This window comes from Propithecus coquereli, unplaced genomic scaffold (genome assembly GCF_000956105.1).
Source record: "Propithecus coquereli isolate 6110/MARCELLA unplaced genomic scaffold, Pcoq_1.0 Scaffold86, whole genome shotgun sequence".
NCBI lineage: Eukaryota > Metazoa > Chordata > Mammalia > Primates > Indriidae > Propithecus > Propithecus coquereli.
In genome coordinates, this window is record NW_012154840.1 from 4,968,861 (window position 1) to 4,989,918 (window position 21,058).

At 42.9% G+C, this 21,058-nt stretch overlaps 1 protein-coding gene across 1 annotated transcript in view; it reads left to right on the top strand.

Annotated features, from left to right (window-relative positions):
* Window positions 1-1,057: 1,057 nt before the first annotated feature.
* The window catches only part of KIAA2022 (KIAA2022 ortholog), a 123,111-nt gene continuing 103,110 nt past the window's right edge, over window positions 1,058-21,058 (top strand). The window contains exon 1 of the mRNA XM_012664082.1: window positions 1,058-1,634. The gene's annotated coding sequence lies outside the window, so the exon portion shown is untranslated. The remainder of the gene's footprint in view (window positions 1,635-21,058) is intronic.

Consider the following 21,058-nt stretch of genomic DNA (forward strand, 5'->3'; position numbering starts at 1 on the left):
TGCTTTGGCAACGACTTGCTGGAGCAAGTGTACACAAAGTAGCTAGTTTCATCCCTTTTGTTCTAGCACCAACCTTTTGATCCCTCGCCCTGGCTGCTAGTGGTGATGACTCCCGGAACTCAGGCAGCAACCTCACACCCAGGGTTCCAAAAGTGCTACATAGTCTGCAAGACTGGAGTTGCTCTCCAATCTTTCGCTGTTTCCTGTTGGGTTCCCAGGACGTCTGAAGGGAGTTGACTACCTAAGGGATTTTTCAGTGACAGCTGTCAGGCAGATCCCATTTCCTTCCTGGTTCCCTTCCTCTCTCCTTTATTCCAAAAAACACCCCTCTCCACTTCTCTGCCTTCCTCCAACCCTTCCAACATGACCCACCTTCCTGGGGGCTTAGGCCCTTAAGTTAAGGGTAGGTAGAGGTTGAATGATTAGATTAGATGCTTGGTGGACGAAGCCATTCAAATATTCTTCCCCAAACTTCAGAGCGCCCCTCTCCACACACACAACTGCCCTAAAAGGCGTGGGAGAGTGGTGTCCGGCTGCGTGTCTGCCGGAGGGAGAACGCACAAGTCGCGCGGTGGACTGGACCGGCTGCAAGAATGCGAGTGGGGGGCGGGGTGGGGGTGGGGAAGGGGGGCGCGCGCCCTTTATGACTGGTGGCCGCGCAGTGCGCGCTCCCGGGCGCCTGAGGGGAGGGAGGGACAGACGGACAGAGTGGGGGGCACATGGGGAAGGGATGTGAGAGAGGGTGAGGAGAGAGAGGGAGGGAAAGGGAGGGCCGTGGTGGGGAAGGAGGATAGAGGGGGAACGCGTCCAGCAAGAACAGCGTGTTGGAAGAAACAATGGCAGGGGCAATAGCGATGGTGGCAGCCGAGGCAGCCCCACTCTGGCCACCTTTCTGAATGGGCAGAGGCAGCTCTGGGAGAAGAGGGGACCAGGCAGCGCCCGCAGAGGCTCTGAGAAAAGCGGCAGAGGGAGGAGAAGGGGGAGGAGGAGGAGGAGGAGGAGGAGAAGGGGGAGAGGAGGGGGGACGAGGCAGGGGGAGAACCCGGGAAGGAAAAGCAGTAGCATCAGCAGCAGCAGCAGCAGTCGCCGCCGCCACAGCAGTAGCAGTAGCGGCAGGAGCAGCATTTAGCAATAGCTTTCACAGCGAGAGCGACGGTAGCAGCCGCCCTCCTTCCCTCTCCCTCTCGCGGACGGCCGCAGCCACCGCACGGAGCGGGCTCCAGGCGCCGCGCGCGCAGCCCGCTCGCGAGGTAGCCCCGGCCCGAGCGAGCGCTGGTGCAGGCGAAGCGCGGACCCTAGGAGCAGCCGGGCAGCCACCGCGGCTCTGAGTTTCAGGGCCAGAGCCCGACAGCTCTGACTCCATCTAGCGCGGCGGCGGCGGCGGCGGCGGCGCCTGAGAGAGCAAGCGAGGGAGAGAGGCGCGTCCACCTGGCGGGCCCGGCGCATGGAGCTGAGGCAGAGGCGGCGGCGGCGGCGGCAGCAGTAGCAGTAGCGGCGGCGACGGCGGCGGCGGCGGCGGCGGCTCCAACAGCTGCGGCGACGGTGGCAGCCCAACCTTGACTGTGGCCGCGCCAGCTCCGGCGCCTGCTGCCTGAGCCCGCCAGCGACGTGCGCCCTGGGAGTCGGCCTGTGAGGTGAGCACGAGCGCTGCCATCCAGACCCCTGGCCTTCTCGCCGGCTCCCCGGCTGGCTCGGGCGGCGGCGGCAGGGGGTGGAACGTATAGGAGGAAGCCGGGCGAGGAGAGGAGGAAGGGAAAACAGAAGGGAGGACGTCTGTGTGCGAATGGCGTGCATGTGTGTGTCTGTGAACGAGGGAGCGAGGCCGCGAGGGCGAGATCCCGGCTCGCCCTGACAGGCACTGCAATCTAGGAAAGGCCTCTGTGCTCGCGCCGGGGGGAGGGGAAGCGAGCGGGCTGGAGCCGCCGCGCTCACACGCACACCGCCGGGCAGCAGGGACGGCAGAGTGCAGTCCCCTGTCGGGATGGTGCTCGGGAGAGCCTGGCCGGGGAACGGGGCACGGGCACGGCACGCTTTGGCGCGAGCGGGAAAACCCACGCGGCGGCCGCCAGGGCCAAAGCCGCAAAGGTGCGAAGCCGCCGTTGCCGGCGCCTCCCCCGCCCGCGGCTCCCGCGCGCGCCGGGCGGCGGTGGTCACCACGGAGCGCTCCCGGGGCACACGCCACCCAGCCGGGACCTCGAGCGGGTATAAGTTGGGGACCCAACCGAGCCTCGCCCAGCTCGTCACCTTTGCGGAAATTGGCCCACGGCCCCTTCCCGCTCTCGGTGGCAGTAGAATTGACGCTTTCCTGCGTGCCTTCTGCGCTTCTCTGTGCCGCACCCCGCGACACACGTCCGCTCGCGTCCTGTGCACCCTACGGGGCAGGGAGGCGGCGAGCCGGCGCGGGGAGCCGGCCCGCTCCGGGAAAGTGTGCAAACCGCGCCGCTGAGTTGGCGCCGTTCAGCTGAGGAATCCAGCGGTTTCAGCATGACTGCTTCTGTCTGATTCGTGAGGGACCGAATCACCCGCGCAAGGTTTTCTGTCTTTTTCGAAGTTAAAAAAAAAAAAAAAAAATTGGCATCCCCATTTCGACACCAGCACTCTTGATTTTTGTCGAGCTTCTGGCTGCATTTTGGAATAAGTGGGTCTCATATTTTGCTTCTGGGTTTTGGCTCCCAGCATATTGTTGAATTCTGTGCACAGCAATACACTTAGCTCTGTGGCCTTTTTCTAACGTTCCATTTTCAGACTGTTATCTGAGAACACACGTTTTTGTGTGCAGGGCTGGCAGGGCTGTTTTTAAAAAGCGTCTAAAACACTCTAATCCCGGGATTTGAATATCTCGGTTGTTTTTGGTGGAGGAGCAGAGTGTGTCGATAGTTCCTGGAATATTTTACTTGGTGAGAAAAGGTGCTCCAGTGGTCTTCTTTGAACTACTAAAGACCATTTGAGTTTTTTTTTTAGGGGGGGCGAATCTTCCTTACATCTTTTACACATGAAGTAACATATGACCAAACGTTTTATTTACAGCAGTGACGTTCTCATGGCTGAGGAGAATTTACACTTATTGAAAATATATTTTTAGAAGGGAACAAAAAAGTCCTAAGTAACTGTCATTTTACATATTAACTGGGAAACCGGCTAATCAAATAAAACTGGCTGAGTGTCTGAAACTCTATCCCAGTGAAATATGTGGCTGTGAATATAATTAACCATCTGTCTAGTGAGCAATTTAAATTTGGGCTGGTACATTTTTATTACAGTGTCTAATTTCTGGAAGACTTGTACATTTTACCCTGCAGTAACAACAAAAACGTATTTGCTTACTAGGTCAAAAATTTACTTGTGTGGTGATGGGATCTCCCCTCATAGCTTTCCTGGTCCCAACACTGCTTGACCTGGGAGGTCGAAATGAATCTTGCTTTTGCAAACTGCATACTTACAATAGAGGAACTCAAACCAGCCCTGGAGGCTACTGATTAGACATTTTTGTTTCTTGGAAATACTTTCCAATATTTTACCTCCCACAGAACCTAGATAGATTGCATGCATTTGAGTTGAAAAGATATAATTTTTTGTGCACATGTGCTCAGATGGCATAGGGTGATTCAACAAAATTCGTAAGACTTGACATTTGACTCCATTTACTTCCTTTTATTCTACCTAATTCTCTACCTAGCTCTCCCCTAGCTGTTCCAACTGCCGCCCCCGCCCCACAGACATACACTCACAAAAAAATACATCCTTTTGTCCTTTTAGCCAGTTTTTTAGGTTAACAGTATTCAGATCTGTGATTTTAACAATATGCTGAGAAACTGCTTTTCTGGAAATCATAAGTGTAAAATACTATAACATAAAAGGAATTTGTGCATATTTTTAAAATTTTCCCCATGGTGTGATTTTAATCAGAAATTTATTACTAGGAAAAAAGGAATAGAGTTTGGGTGGAGGTGAAATGGCATGGGGAAGATTAGATTTCAGAGACTTCCACCAAATAGCTATTGTTAACGTAATATAATTAAAATGAACCACGGATTGATTGTGCAGTAAGCTAGAGAAAGTCATTTAAAGAAAAATACTTTTAAAACAAATATTTGCCTAAATAACAGCTCTGATAAATGAATAACAATTATGTAAGCACATGGCAAAATTTGACATATGTCAAGTCTGTTAAATAAATCAGCCTGTTCAGTGAATAAATCTTCAATGCATCAATGCTTTTTAACACACATGCGCGCACACACACATGCAAACCTGTAACACCCTGTTGCCGAAGTCAAACAACTGCAGACGCTGCTTCTTTTTGTTTTACTCAGTCTGTCTCTCTTCCCTCTTTTTCTTTTTTCCACAATGGTCTAATTACCTGTAAGCTACCCAGTGAGCAGAGAGAACTAAAGGTGTGGTGGTGTTGCAGAGAGATGAGAAAAATGATAAGTGCTTAATTTAAAATATTCAAGGATGTGCTCATAGATCTCTGACACAATCACTGGAGGTCCTGGTCTCACTGAAGTGTTTGCTTAGGAGGACGGGCCTAATCAAAGAAGCACTGATTGCAGTTTCTCTGTTCCTAAGTCCAGTTCTAGTAAATATTTTTTTTCTTCTGCAAATCCCTTAGTTAGGGGAGAAAAAGAGATTCTAATTGGCCTTTGACTCTGTTACATTACCTTTAAACTCTTATCTGGTGGTATATACATGGTTTAAGTGTTCCTGTGCACAAAAAGCAAAAGGAGAGAAGGACCAAAGTGGGTGATAGGGAAGAGGGATGATTCGCTAAAGAATAGGTCACTTGGCTTCCTTATTTTTCCCATCTTTGGGACTTTAGGTTTGGGCATTTTAATTTTTTTCTTTTCTTTTTTTATTCCTTTTACCTCCTCTGAAAAGTTGCTCTCCAGCTCCCTAATTGACAGTTTCTCTACCAGAGAACCTTTTCAAACCCAAGATCATAGAGTTAGACACAAAGAACTTCTCGGGTTCTCCATGCTGCTTGAAAACAAAGAGCACTAGACAAGACTGCATCACTTGGGGCTACCTTTAAGTTCGCACTTTTTCGCTTGCCAGGAAAATTTCATGTTGGGCAGAGATGAAGATTCCTCTGTTCTCAAACAACACTGGCCTTGTGCACATTACAACCTTGAGGAAGCCTGGTCTGGGATGTGATCAGCTGGGAGAGTGGAGGGTTGGGGGAAACTCCCTTTTAGTGATAGTAGGGGCTTTTCTGGGCCAGCTAGAGGTAGGGGTGAGGACCTTCTTTGTCTTTCTTCCCTCCAGTCCCTCACTGCATGTAGTGATTTGCAAGCCTCTGCTAGGGAATGTGCTCTTTTGGTCATTTTCTGTAGGTAAGTGCTGTGATCTGATATCTTTCCCTTTCTTGTTCTCTGGCGGAAAAGAAACTGAAGTCTTTGGGATCAACTACTATGCATACAAGTATTATTTTTCCAAAGGGCACCTCAATAGGTTCATCTTATCTATCCCCAGTGTGATAATTTTGATATAAACAATTATCTACTGTTTTCTCAAGCACCCCCAAATCCCATTAAAAAATTTAAACTTCTCACCCTCAGTAGCCGATTTCAAGTGCCACACAACTAGCTTAAACAAAAAGCTGCTCCTGATGTTTACCTGAAGAGGGTTTAGAGATTTGAGACCAAGATTATACCTTGGGTCTGACTGCTAGAGTAGTGCCATGCCATCCTCCATCAAGAACAGGCTTAGAGATTTGTTTTATTTGAGAGAAGTTAAAACATTTCCTCTATGAAGGACCATAAGTAGGGTGATCATATGTTATGGTTTATGCCTGTTATTCCAGCATACTTATTTCACCCTCAAATGTGTCCCACTTTAGAAAAAAATTCTGTGGTCACCTTACTATAAACTACATTTGAAACAATCTATGCTTCTTGATTTGGGGAGATAGTTGTATTTGCAAAACTTGGGGAGATAATGAGCTTTGGAGATGTAACAGTCCCTTAATCTGGCTCAGCCTATCTTTTTCCTAGCTAATGGGTCTTTGTGGAGAAAAACTCCAGAAATGATTCAGGCTTTGGGGGTTGACAGAATTGGATTATTAGCTCCAAAGACATCCCTCCAAAATGCATGCATGTGTTTGCACGTACACTTGCACACAAAGAGGTGCTATCTGCATGCTGGAGAGTGGCTGTTCTTACTTTCATGAAAGACTGATAAGAGGTAATAAGCTTAAAGCTTATCAGGAAAAAGGTAGGTTTAGAAAGAACATCCTGACCATGGTAGTTGTGAGAAAAAGAGGTGTAGTACCAAGGGAAGTGTGAATGCTTTTTTTCAGAATATGTTTGAGAAGTGCACAGGCAACTCTCTGTCCTGAATAGTTTGCATGTAGTCTTGCCTTTTATGTATATAGTTTTCCATTTGCCTTTTGGTCAAGGCAAATGGAAAGATGATCTTTTAAACTGCCCCTCAGTCTTAAGTATCTGTGGTTGGCTTTCATTGATCTAGGGCAGGAGTCAAATCTGGCCAGCCATGGAAAAAGAAATAATGCAGACAAGAAGAAAACATAGATCCATTTAGAGTTGCTTTTGCAAATGTTTTCAAGCTCCCCCTTCTTATTTGCTCTTTACTTAGTGCAATGTTAAAATGACCCCACATTTCATGACCATATTTCAGCTGATATCTAGGTGTTTAGAGATTGTCCAGAGCCTGGTGGCGTGGCAGAGGGATGACCCAAAAAGTGAAATCCACAGGTAAATTTGTTTGAGTTGAAATGTCAATAGTTACCTTTTCTTTCCTGCCTATTGCAGTAACCTAAAGTTTGTGATGCTGCTACATTCTTTCTGCCCTCCTTCCCAATATTTGCTGTGTTATTCTAGGCACACATGTGATTTATTAACTTGGAGGGAGACTAGCTCTCAGAGAATTGCTTGAACAGGAACCTGCTTTCTCTTTAGTTACTAAATAACTGGAACACATTTCGAAGATGTGCTGTTTACTGAGTAGGGGAGTAGAAAAAGTGGGCCATCACCATCTAGCCAATGGTCCCTAAGCTTGGCATGAACCCGTATGAAAATTCCATGAATGCCAAGGATACTCTCTTCAGAAAAGTGTACATTTACAAATATAACACTTGCATACATTTTCAAGAAGTCCAACCATGCATTGTGAGTTAAAAGCCTCTGCACTAGCCTTTCCCTAGTGGTTACAGAATTCCTGTTCCATGGCTGTCATGGTCGCAGTGGCTTGAAATGGAAGCCATGAAAATGACTCTCTCAGAAAAGCATGTTATTAGTATACTTGTGGTCCGCAGCCCTCAACTACTCTTACAAGCCTTTTTCTGATTAGCCTTCCCAAGCATTTTTATTATGAAAAACAACCACTTAACACTCACTTTGACATTACCATTCTCACCCAAAACAAGTCAAAACTAGTTTCCCCAAATCCTTGACTTGTCAACTCTCAGATTCTTAAAAATGCCTGTTCAGCTCTCACCTTCCACAAGTTCATCATTAATATATAACTACATTCCATAAAAGCTCACTCACACTTGCCTGCCTCTACCTCTCTGTCTTTCCTCTGTATCTTTATCTCTACATATTTCTCTTAGCCAAGGGCATGACAAAAGTAGGGAACTCTTCCTAGTACCAACTGTTAGGTATGGTGATGGGGTCAGAGAGGGAGGTGGTGTCCAGATATCTTCATGGGGACCCGAGGGACTCATGAACCTTTTCGAGTATCAGCCATCCTGGAGAGAGTTAATGGATTTAATCCCAGATACCTAACATCATATATTAAAGGCAAAGCTCCTTAAGCTCTGTAAACACGAATATATACCACATCTGCGCCTTGCAGTTGGGATGGTAGTAATAGGTGGTATTCTGACTCATAAATAAATATTTATTGCTTCTTTTCTTAGCAGTTTAGAATATTGAAGAATATGAGAGTTAATAGAATTGTAAGGCTGGATGGGTCCATTAATGATCATTTATAATTTGATTCAGCAAACATTTGTTGAGCATCTACTACATGCTAAGCACTGGGATACTGGGGAGGGACAGAGAAAAGAATAAACGGACTTTCCTGTCTTATAGGGAATTAGCTTTGTTCCTGGCTGGGTCTTTTGACCCTCTGCATGAATTTACCCCATCATTTTTATAATTCAATGCATTTTTCTATTGTTTCTATATTCTGCCCCTTGGAAAATGTCTTAGTCCATGTTCTGTTCCTTATAACAAAATACCTGAAACTGGGTAATTTATAAAGAAAAGGAATTTATTTCTTACAGTTATGGAGGCTGAGAAGTCTAAGGTTGAGAGGCTGCATCTGCTGAGGACCTTTTTGCTGGTGGGGACTCTGCAGACTCCTGAAGCAGCACAGGGCATCACATGGCAAGGGGGCTGAATGCGCTAGCTCAGATCTGTGTTCCTCTTCTTATAAAGCTACAAGTCCTGTTCCCGTGATTACCCATTACTCCATTAACCTATTAATCCATTAATCTATGAATGGATTAATCCATTCGGGAGGGCAGGACCTTCATGACCCACTCACTTTTTAAAGGTTTCACCTCTCAGTACTGCCACGTTGGGGATTCATTTTCAACGTGAGTTTTGGAGGAGACAAATATTCAAACCCTAGCAGGAAATAAGTATAGATGGCTTGTTTTCCTAACACAGCAGGAAATTCCTCAGCAAATAGGTATCTCTAGCTGGGTTGAGACAAGATTTCCAGCCTCTGTGGCACAAATGCTTCTGTTCTTATCCCTGCAGTGGCTTAGCAGGCCCCATTTAATAGGGAGTAACATGTTTTTTCCCTGCAATTCTGAGACAAGATTTCTATCATTGCTATCATTGGTGATGTGGAATTGCAAATAGCATTAGCCATGATGTATTGACTATTGCTTTAAGATTATGGTACAGAGTTATTGACTTCTGACTAATTAATTGAATGTACTCTACAAAAAGCCAGTTGTCTGTCTTTGGGTTAGTTTTTAACCCCTAGTTGGTAGCTGTGTTGGTTTTCTACTATGGATACTCTAACAAACTACCAAAAACTTAGTGGTTTAAAACAACAAATTTATTATTCCACAGTTCTGGAGGTCGGAGGTCAGGAGTCTGAATTACATTCCACTGGGCTAAAATCAAGGTGTAGGCGGGGCTGCATTTCTTTCTGGAGGCTATGGGGGAGACTCTGCTTCCTTGCCTTTTTCAGCTTGTAGAGGCTGCTGGAATTTCTTGGCTCATGGCCCCCTTTCATATTTAAGGCCAGCAATAGGGGATTGATTCCTCATATCACATCGCTTCAATCTTGCTCTCATCATTACATTTCCTTCTCCAACTCTCACTGTTCTACCTCCCTCTTCCACTTATAATGACCCCTATAATTATGTTGGGTCTACCTGGCTGGGTAATCCAGGATAATATTCCCATCTCAAAGTTAGTTGATTTGCAACCTTAGTTGTATCTGCAACCTTAATTCCTCTTGTGCCACGTAACCTAACATATTCACAGGTTCTGGGAGTAGGATGTGGACATCTTTGGAAGGCCATTATTCTGCCTGCTGCAGTTACTTTTTTCACTTTTAATTTTGAAATAATTATAGATTCACAGGAAGTTTCAAGGACAGAGAGGTCCCATGTATCCTTCACCCATTTTCCCCAATGGTTATATCTTGCATAATTCTAGTATAATATCAAAACTATGAACATGACATTGGGACAATGGGTGTATAAGGTTCTATGTCATTTTATCACATGTGTATATTTGCATAACCGCCACTGCAATCAATATAAAGTACTATTCATCACTACAAGAGATCTCTCTTGTGCTACACTTTTATAGTCTTTGTAGTCATACTCATCCCCTTTCCCCACCACTCCAAACCCCTGGCAATCACTGATCTGTTTTTCATATCTAGAGTTTTATCGTTTCAAGAATGGTACATAAATGGAGTCATAGAGTATGTGACCTTTTCAGGTTGGCTTTTTTTCACTTAGCATAATGCCTTTGAGATGCATCCAGGTTCTTTCATGTACAAATAGCTCATTCCTTTTTACTATTGAACAGTATTCCACGGTATGAATTATCACAGTTTGTTTAATCATTCACCTATTGAGAGACATTTTGATTGTGTCCAGTTTTTGGCTATTACAAGTAAAGCTGCTGTGAATGTTAGTGTATAGGTTTTTGTGTGAACATAAATTTTCGTTTCTCTGGGAAAAATTCCCAAGAGTGTGACTGCTGGGTCCTATGGTAAATGTGTGTTTAGTTTTTTAAACTAAAAACTGGTTTTGCAGTTTTTTAAGAAACTGAAAAACTATTTTCCAGAGTATCTGTAAGTACATAACTTATTATAATCTATTAGTATCAATGCTTCACCTGTTCGAGTAAATTATAGAGACCTTACCTCTCTTTAAGTCCCTTTACCTGTCCCTGCATATATTGCCTTAAATATTTCCCCTACATACTTTTAAAATTTTTTATTATTTTTAATTTTATCTCCTCAAATTCTATTTACCATTTGTTTTTTAGAGATGAAGTCTCGCTATGTTGCCCAGGTTGGCCTCACACTCCTGGGATCAAATGGTCCTCCTGCCTCAGCCTCTCAAGGAGCTGGGATTATAGACACGTGCTGCCATGTCCAGCTCTCTACATATATTTAGAACTACATCAGACTATAATTTTTGTTTCAATCCCCAAATGTAATGAGAAACTCAAGAAGAGAAGCAAAGTTAATTGTATTTTACCCTTACTTTTACTCTTTTTGGTGTTCTTTCTTCCTTTGGAAGGTTCCAAGATTCCTTCTTTTATATTTTCTTTTCTGTTTAGAGACTTTCCCTTAGTCATTCTTTTAGTACAGGTTTGCTAGCAACAAATTCTCTTAGTTTTCCTTCATCTGTGAATTTCTTGATTTCCTCTTCATTCCTGAAGGATATTTTGACTGGAAATAGGATTCCAGGTTGACAGGTTTTTTTTGTTTTGTTTTGTTTTGTTTTTCTGAAAGTGCTTGAAAAGTGTGCCATTTCTTTCTGGCCTTCATGGGTTCTGAGGAGAAATCTGCTATTATTTTAATTGTTTTTCCCTTATAGGTAAGGTGTCATTTCTCTTTTGCTGCTTTCAAGATATTTTTTTCCTTTAGTTTTTAGAAGTTTGAGTCTGATGTGCCTTAGCATAGATTTCTTTGGGTTTATCTAGTTCAGGATATGCTTCTTGAGTCTGTAGGTTTATGTCTTTTGCCAAGTTTAGTAAGTTTTTGAGCATTATTTCTTCAAATACTTTTTATGTCCTGCCTTCTTCTATTGTTTCAGGCCTCCTCTGATGACAGAAAAGTTAGATCCTCTTTTTGTAGTCCTACAGGTCCCTGAGGCCTTGTTCATTTTTTTTCAGTCTATTTTTTTCTCTGTTATTCAGATTGGATAATTTCTATCTTTCTATCTTCAAGTTAAGCGATTCTTTTATCGGTGTTCTCCATTCTGCTGTGGAGACCATACATTCAGTTTTTAAATTTTGTTATTGTGTTTGTCATTTCTAAAATTTCTACTTGATTTATCTATATACCCTTTATTTCTTTGATGAGACTTTTTATTTTTAGTTTGTTTTAAGGGTGTTTCTAGCTGTATATTGAAGCATTTTTGTCATAGCTGCTTTAAAATCTTTATCAGGTAAGTCTAATATCTCTGTCATCTTGGTTTTGGCACCTCTTTATTGCCTTTTTTTCAATCAATTTGAGATCTTTCTAGTTCTTGGTAATGATGAGTGATTTTCTATAGAAATATGGACATTTTTGTAGTATGTTATGAGATTCTGGATTTTATTTTAACTTTCTGTTTTGGCTGGGATTTCTCTCACACTGCTCCAGCTCCAGGAGTTCCAACTCCAGGGGAAGGGAGTTGTTGTCTTGTTACTGTCAGGTAGAAGTAGAAGTCCAGATTTCCCACTCAGCCTGTTGACACCTAGAGGGCAGGGCTTCTTATAATTGCTTTGTAGGAGTTGGAATTCAACCACATTTCAAGTGCTTGGTAGCCACATGTGATTAGTGGCTACCATATTGGGCAACACATGGGTAGAACATTTCCATCACTGTTCTAGAAGACTGAGGTTGGGGGAGGGAGCAATAAAGGAGCTCGGCCCTACAGTAATTGAGGTTTGGGGTAACTGTGGCACAGGTGGAATAAGACGGGGACCTAGTTATTGGATCCGAGGTCCATGGCTAGGATTTGGATCTAAAACCTGAAGTGCGTGCTATGAGTTGTAGAGAAATATGGGCACAGGGAACTTAGCTGGTCATTGTGGACCCAATAGAGCAGAGTTGGTATCCATAATATTAATCAAGTTTCTTCCTCTCAACCCTGTAAGAGAGGTAGTGTGGCATGCTGCAGATTCTAGTACCACTCAATTTGGATAGAGGGAAAGTCTTTCCTATTGGGGGATAGTTAGTTAGTTTATTTACAGCAACAAACTTCACCTCCATGACTGAAGTAACCATTGATTGAGGAAATATTAACAGAAACGACTAGATCATGAAAAGGGTATTCATTTGGTTTATAGAATCTGGGGTTTATTTGGCATCTTGGTGGCCTTGATATTCCAGTCCTTGAGGCTTCCAGCATGCTCAGCCAGGTGGGGGGCATTTGTGAAAGAGCTCTGTCCTTCACAGAGCTCTGTGTTGACTTGTTGACACTTTTTGTCCAAGGCCTAGAGAGTTAGTAGATGCTGTTACACAGCTTCTTTGTACACTGGAATAACTGTTCCCTTCTCAAGTCTCTCTTTGCTTAGACTAGTGAGGGTGTACTCAGTGTAGGTTCAGTGTTCTCAGTCTCCCCTTGGGGCAGTTCAGTCACATTTTCCCTTACTGGCTTTCTGTATTTGTGTATACATCTCTGTGTGCTTCTATTTATGAGCTGCCTATACACTGTATCTCTTGGCAAGGGACAAGGTATTCTCGGTGTCTGTTGAATGTATGTTGTATGTATGTATACAGGTCACATTGCCTTTTCCCATAGCAAGACCTATATGTGCAAAGTTGTTACCTTGGCATGTTGAGATGTTTCATAAACGACACAGTCAAATCTATTTGTCTAAATAGGTGAAACGAAGGGGAATTGTGCTAGTGCTATAGTGGGTTTTTCAGATCCATGTGGCTTGACTTAAAACTAAACAAAAACATACATTCACCTGAGAAAGAAGCAGTTTGGGAGTTAGGCTGTAAAGAAAGAGGCATGCTTTATAACCAAAGACTAAGTTGTTGGTTATAAAATCCTAGACCATGGCTCACCAAGATCCTTCCAGTATGTGTATATGTAGGGAAGATGTTAGTGTGCCTGCTCTGTTACTCAGAGATATGGCGATGGTACGTAGTGGGAGTAACCAAAATCTCGATTTGTCTCTTTGTCTCTCAAGAAGGCCCAAATATGCCACTTAACTTTTGAAGATGGTGTTCACTAGTTGTGCTGAGGGGCCAAAGAGTCAGGATATTGTTGAACAGAGCTGGGAAAAGAACTGGAATCAGCCTTCCTTGCCATTGATTCTGCCATTTGCTTATAAGCCACTGTTTTTTGGCTCTAATGCTTTAGTAGCTAGGCTTACATAGATTTAGCACCTGAATAAAGAGAAAGGTTCATTTGCTTACTGTCCAAATAAGGTGGTGATGTCATGATATTGTTGACCCCAGTAATTCATGATTCATTAAGTCCGGGTCACTTCTAGCCAACCACTGAAAGATGCTGAAAAGTAGGTAGGTGAACTAATCTCTTCCCTTTGATTTTTACCTTTAATGTTCTACCCTCAGGTATGACTTTGATATCTTCCAGCACTGAGTACCATTGGCTAATGGAGGCCTAAAGTGGATGCATTTAACACCAGGAATGGAATTCCTTTGTTTTCTGAAAATTCAGTTTATTAGACTGAAGTATCTACAGGCCTGCCTCAGACAACCAGGCCACATACAGACAAGAGCACTCTCAAATTACACTTTGAAATCAAAGTCTATTTTGGCGTAATATGTACTGAAAGGAAAAGTGTGCTCCTAGGTATGCTCTTCACTTTGCCTTTTGGACTGTCCTTTTGGGCTTCCTCAGCCCTTCTCTGATCTGCATGGCTCTGACCCCACTCCCAATAACCTTCTGGGAAGGAGGCCCTGTTTTATGTCATCTACTTATGGCACTGAAATCCTGGGTGTCACATGGAGCATGCTTAGGGAGCAACTGTTTCTAGACCCTCAGGTAGAGAGAGTGTTCCAGCAGCTGAGACAGCCTGAGGTAGGAGAGGGAGCAGTGGATGGTAGGGTAGAGAGCTGCCATCCCCACCGCTAAGATGGCCAGCTGAGGGAGACAGCTGTTTATTCAATAGTCCTGAGAAAGTAAAATCCTATACTGGTGTGTCTTCATTCAGGAGACAGAGTTATGTTAAGGCGCTGCAGGCATTAAGGCTGCCAATAATAATGCCTTATGATTCCATAGCCCCCCTCTTCTAAAGGGCCCAAAGGGCCCCTGTGTTTGACTTCATTTGGCCTCAAAAACATCCTTGTGGACTTAGGAAAGGTAAATATTGATGATCATGTAGGACAAGTTGCATCCCCTCCCTTGGCCCCAGAGTTTTCAAACTGTGAAATGGGGGCTTGGTCTAGAAATGATCTCTAAGGTCTTTTCCCACAGTAACAGTTTCCATTGTGGTAACGTTTTCCAGATGGAGGAATTAAGTCTTAGAGACTTTTAAGTGAGTTTCCCAAAGCCACACTGTATATCAGGGACAGAATGATGATTACCGGCCAAGCTCTGATCCCTTCCCTTAGATTTCTCTATCAGTGGTCTCTTTGAACAGTGAGGTAAGGGGAACTCTCACTTCTAAACACGTGATGCCTGTGCTTATCCCTTGCATTTAGCACTCTCCCCACACCTGACCACCTTCCCAAACTACCTCCTCTTACTTATCAGCAGGGCCTTCAACCTTCCCCTTGATGTTGCCCGGGATTCATATCTTGTGTAACTGCAGCTGTTTTCCTAGCATATTGTGTAGCTGGATGCAAGGTCATTGCTATCCTCAGAGAGCAAAGTCTGGATCCAGCACTTCAGTTACATCAGCCAAGAGAGCCTGTGGCTCCTGGGTGTGGCAGGGGGTCAGGGCAGAAAGAGCCACTCAAAAACATCATATTACAAGATGCCCTCAAAAAGAAAGGAGAGTCTATAGATTAGGGCTGGGGGAAAAGGGCTGACAAAAGGGGCCATTGGGGAAATCAGGAGCCAGTGAATTGATAAAAGCAAATTGATTCAATGATCAGTCCATATGCGGCAAGGAGACCAGGATGCCTGAGATTTCTTCAGAGTTGGGGGAAAAACATGGCATTTGTGGCTGTGACAGGGATTTAGCTTGGGAGAGGGCAATAGGGAAAAAATGAAAAGCTTTGTCTTCAGCAAGTTCAACTTTTGTAGTAAAACATTTAGTTTAAGAAATGTTGTGAGCTAAGTACTGTGAGGGAATAAATTCAGAGAACCATATTCCCCATATGATTCCTGGAAACCAGTAGGAATTTGGCTCAAGAAGGGATGGCAGAAGGTGATTTGTGGTGTTGTAACAGCCGCCCTGGAAGCTGAGATGGAAAATTTGTCCCTGAAAGGCTAGGCAGTTGGAGGAAACTCACTGGAAGTTTCTGTCCGGAGAAAATCAATAGAACAGAGAGGGGTTTTAAAACATATGGTGGGGGGTTGAAGTCTGGAATAACCGGGAGCCCCAATTTTGTAATAGCTCCATTCGTTAAATTCTTGCCTTATGGTCTAGAATAGGAATTTGTTCGTTACTTTGGGGCAAAAAGGTCCCGAGGCTCCCAGGACTTCTCTCTATCTTATCCCAGTGGCTCCCTCTTTCATTTTTCTTTCTCTTGTTACTTTTTCTCTTTTCTGTTTCTCCAGTTTTAAGAATAAATTCATTTGTCATTTATTAAAATAACCCATGAACATTTCACAAATATTTTAAAATACAGACAAGAAATAATCCAACCTTTTGCTTTGAGAAATTATTTATGTTTTTGAGTAATTAGAAAAATACTGAAAAGCACTGAGAATCAATAATATAAAAAACACACCTGGATCTCAGAATTGACAAACTGTTAGCATTTTAAGCATAAAGTTTGCTTTAGATTTTTTTTTCAGTGGGAGAAATAAAACAAGTTAAATTCTGTCGCCTATTTCCAGTCCCATTCTTCTCCATCCATTTCCAGAGGCAAGCACTAAGATGAACGTGGTATGTATTCTTCCATTTTGTTTTTGTACTTTTGCATAAAAGTATGCTCCTTCTCTCCCTTCTCCCCTCTCCCAGTAAATAATATGTAGAACTGTTCTGTGTGTTTTTCAAATTTACATAAGTAATATCTTAATGTATGTGTCATTCTGCAACTAGTTTTTTTTCACTCAACATCTTGTTTTGGGATTTATTCTAGTTTTCTTTCCACATTCTTCTTTTCCACTCTGTGCTCTAGAACCAATGGCATGTACATTACTTTTTCATGATAAAAATAATATATAATCACATGGCAGAAAAACTGGAAAATCCAATCAATTGTTGGCTCTTAAAACCAGAGAGCTCAACGTCCTATTGTAGACTTCAGTTTGCAAAGGCTGCAGGCAGCTCAGCTAGCTCGGTGATTCTGGCTATAAAACAATGAAGAGCAAAATTGGAATGGTCTCTAGGGACACTTCCTTACCAGTCTCCTACCCCATTCCATGAAAGAGTAAAACAGAGGCCCAGAGAAGGGAAACGACTTAATAAGGGCACACATTTATTTAATATTGTACTTGAGACTCCTGGCTCCCTGTCCCGTACTTGGTGCTTGAAACCTTTCCAAGGCAAAACAAAAAACAAAACAAAACAAAAACAACAAAAGAACCCTAAAATTTCAATTTTTCTTTATAAAAATTATCCATTTTAATACAGTGTGTAAAATACAGAAGAGTAGAAAAATGAAGAAATCAAGAAATGCCCATTTTAATATTTTGATCTGATCTTTTTTCCTATACAATTTTTATGTTTCTGTCATTGTACCTTATCTAACTTTTTTCTACTTAACATTATAATGTCATATGTACATTTTTTTCAAAAGGCAGATTTGTACATTGAACTCTTACCACTAAATATTTTTTAAGGCACATGTTTGCTATTTGGCCATTAAGATGGTATAGGCAGGGACTTGAGTAGAGAAGGAAGCAAGGACCATAGTATATTACCCAGCAAGCTTGTTCCTGTCCTTTGGCCAGATCTTGTTCTTCTGAAACAAAACAACAATAGCAAAACCTAGATAGACATTTCTAGGATTCCTGCTCCTGTAGTAGTCATTCAGAGTAGTTTGGTTGCCCTCTGAAATGGCTTAGTGTGTAACCAAGGAGAGCTCTGATAGACCCCTCCAACTCCAAGGCAAGGGCAAGGGGTGCCCTTGGGGCCCAAAGGGAGCCAATTCTGGAGCTGCCTGGGTCAGAGAAGCCCACCCTGAGGAAAAGACTGGTGATTTTCCCCAGTCCATGAAGTGAGTTGGGTTACTCAATTTTTCCAGAGCCTGAGCACAAAGAGGATGACAGTCATTAAAACTTCAGTACTTACTGTAAGAGGAGAGGCATCCATCCCCAACAAAGCCACACCACCACTACACACACACACACACACACACACACACACACACGATTACAATTTTTGCTCACAATATTGGTTACATTGTTTAATTTTAATACATGCAAACATACATTCAGTCATCAAGACCTGTTGGGAGAAAGAGAGGTGATGGTTTATTATTCTGGACAGTTCAACATGTTTGAAAGAGTAAAGCACCGAGAGATTAAGCAACTCGCTCAAGGTCACACAGTGAAAAAGTATGATGCTGAGATTAAAAAATAAAGTAAAAAATGAGAGTGCTGTTATTCTTGGTCTTGGGTCTTAGAAAGCCGGACCTTAGCCTGCTGAAGATCACTGTGCTTCTGCTTTAATCAGTTTAATTCATTGCTAGCTTGCCCTTGCTGCCTTTGATTCTCTTTGCATTGGCCAAATGTCAATCTGCAGTAGTTGTTCCAAAGCTCTTGACAGTTTCAATTTTTCAGTTCCAGGCTCTATTCTTTTGCTCCGGGCTAGAAAGCCACAAGTCAGCTAGCAGCTAGCTGCATGTCTGACCCACACTTGCTCAGGGCTGGGGCGTGTGTGTGTGTGTGTGTGTGTGTGTACGCCTGTGAAGCAGTGAGGACTCCAGGATTAGGAATGTTCAAGATTTTAAATTGAAATAATTAAATGAATTCCTCTATAAAGAATCCTCTCCCCATGTAACCAAAATGTTTGTACCCCCGTAATACCCTGAAATAAAAAAAAGAACTCTCTCCCCTGCCGAAAGATTTTCTTTTGGGAGATACTTATTTTTACAATCGATTGAGGTTTGGAAATAGGCAGGTGAGGCTCAGCAAACATGCGATTTGCTGGGACATAGGGTGATCTTGCTTCCAGGTGCTTAGAAGCCAATGTTGGAACAAGGTCCACCCTTTTCCCCTCCCCCTAGCAAAGACAGCTGAGCTAAAGCTGCCTTTAATAAGGAGTGGCTTTGGGTGCTGCAGGAGCATTTCCCCTTCAAACTGGGCAGACAACTTCTCTGTGAGAGTCAGAACCTGCCACGCCTATCCCGTAGACTTTGGAAAATGTCAAGTGGCACTTGCTGCATCTAACCTCCAAAGAACTTGCCTGCTTGCTGACCAGCTTGGCTATGGGAAACTTTGCCTTTTTTTGCCTATCCAAAGGCCTCCACCTAAAAAGGTCTGAATGCATGGGTGTAAAGGGCATGGGGGTGTGCTGCTGAAAGCTCACAACTGTCCTTAGACCCAAGGAGGGCGGCAGTCCAAGAAGTCTGTTACTCATCTGTTTCCACTATCTCAGGTAAGTGAATATTGTAGTCCTCGCTGGAAAAGACAAGAGGGGCAAGTAGATATAGGAGCCCAGAAGAGTTTCAGGGGATTTTAGCCACAGATCAGCTAAAACAGCGCTTCACAATCTTTTTTATACCCTCCCAAACCCTTCTGTTACCGTTTTTTCTTAAGGCCCAACTTCAAAGAGTTCTTTTTCTCCTGAAAAACTGTACTTACTAAATAATAGCTTCTCCATGTTCATATATACATATATGCTTATGTGTCAGAGCTGATCAGCACACATAACCATGTTATTGTGCTCAGTTGCTATAATTCTAGGGAAAAGCAAAGAAACTTAACATTTAGCTAACTGAGGCAGCTATAGGATAAAGTGCTCTGTTTTCCTTAAAGTTTTGAAATATGAAACTGGCTTGAGGATCCCCTTTATTACCTTTTTTGTTAAGATGACCAGGGACCTTAGGTTGGAAACCACTGACCTGGTTAACTCCTTCTCCCCATTTTTGAGTGAAAAAGTAAGGCTTTTGGCCAAATATGAAGAAAGTTAGTCTTTGAGCTGGGATTAGAACTACCCCCCCTACTGGGGGCCAGTTTGCATCCTATTACTTAGATTCTCCTATGACACTTCTAGCCCATAATTGACTCATTCATGATCAAATTTCAAAAACGTCGTGAAGGAGACTTTTGGCTGTGGTCTTTAATATACATTAAAGGCACACACGGTGGTTTGGAACTGCCTTGAGATTTGGCAATTTCTGGGAAGGGGTATTAAAGGAGCTTTCTAATTCCAGTTATTAGAGGTTCAAAGTCATTCATAGATATTATAATAAAATATACTTAAGGACTATCTATTAATACTAAATGTGATACTATAGCTGGGAGGAGGGAAGGGGTAGGAGTAACACTGAAGGGGTGGATTAGTAAAATAACCCCCATAGGGAGATATATGTGCACAGGACTATTTCTAAGGCAAGGCATAAGATAGTGCATGCCTCTGGGCGTTGTAAATTGCATAACACTTTTGGGTAACACTTTGTTCAGCAGGATTCCCTGGGACTGAAAAATGTATAATGAGACCAGGTAAACCAGCAACTGCGGCATTTTTAACTGCCTGCTAGGAGAAGACAAGTGATGTAAGTTGTGCCTCAGTGGTGTTTCGTGCAGCAAATTACAACAAAATTTAGAAGTGCTACCATCCTGGCTATTTGTATGTTTATCATTAAACCTCACATTGACATATTGGCCACAATTGTTTTCTATGTCCTGGAAACAACCTAGGGGATCATCTAAATCATCCTTATCTCATACATTAATTACCTTTGCTAGATTACCTTACCTACGTATATCCACAGACAGACAGCTACTTCCAAAGGCAATCCATTCCAGAGAGACCATTCTTTTTATTTTATTTTACTATTTTTAACTGTGGCAAAATACACATAACATAAAATTTACTGTCTTAACCATTTTTAAGTGTACGGTTCTGTGGTATTAAGTACATTCATTCACATTGTGGTACAACTATCACCACCTCCATCTCCAGAACTCTTTTTGTCTTGTGGTACCGAAACTCTGTACCTATTAAATAACTCCCCATTTCCCCCTTTCTCAAGCCCTGGAAACCTGTATTCTACTTTCTGTCTCTATGGATTTGATGGCTCTAGGTACCTCATGTAAGTGGAATCATATAGTATTGGCTTATTTCACTTAGCATAATGTCTTCCAGGTTCATCCATGTTGTAGTATGTGTCATAATTTCTTTCCTTTTTAAGGCTGAATAATATTCCATTGTATGTATATACCACATTTTGTTTATCCATTCATCCACTGGTGGACACCTGGGTTCCTTCCACTTTTTGGCTATTATGAATAATGCTGCTATGAACATGGGTGTACAAATATCTCTTCAAGACCCTGCTGTCAGTTCTTCTGGATATATACCCAGAAGTGGGATTGCTGGGTCATATGGTAATTTCATTTTTTTTATTTTTCTATTCATCCACTGGAGGACATTCAGGTTCCTTCCACTTTTTGGCTATTATGAATAAAGCTGTTATGAACATAGGTGCACAAATATCTCTTCAAGACCCTGCTGTCAATTGTTTTGAGTGTGCACCCAGAGATGGAATTGCTGGATCATAAGGCAATTCTATTTTTAATTTTTTGAGGAACCACCATATTGTTTTCCATAGCACCTATATCATTTTACACTCCCACCAA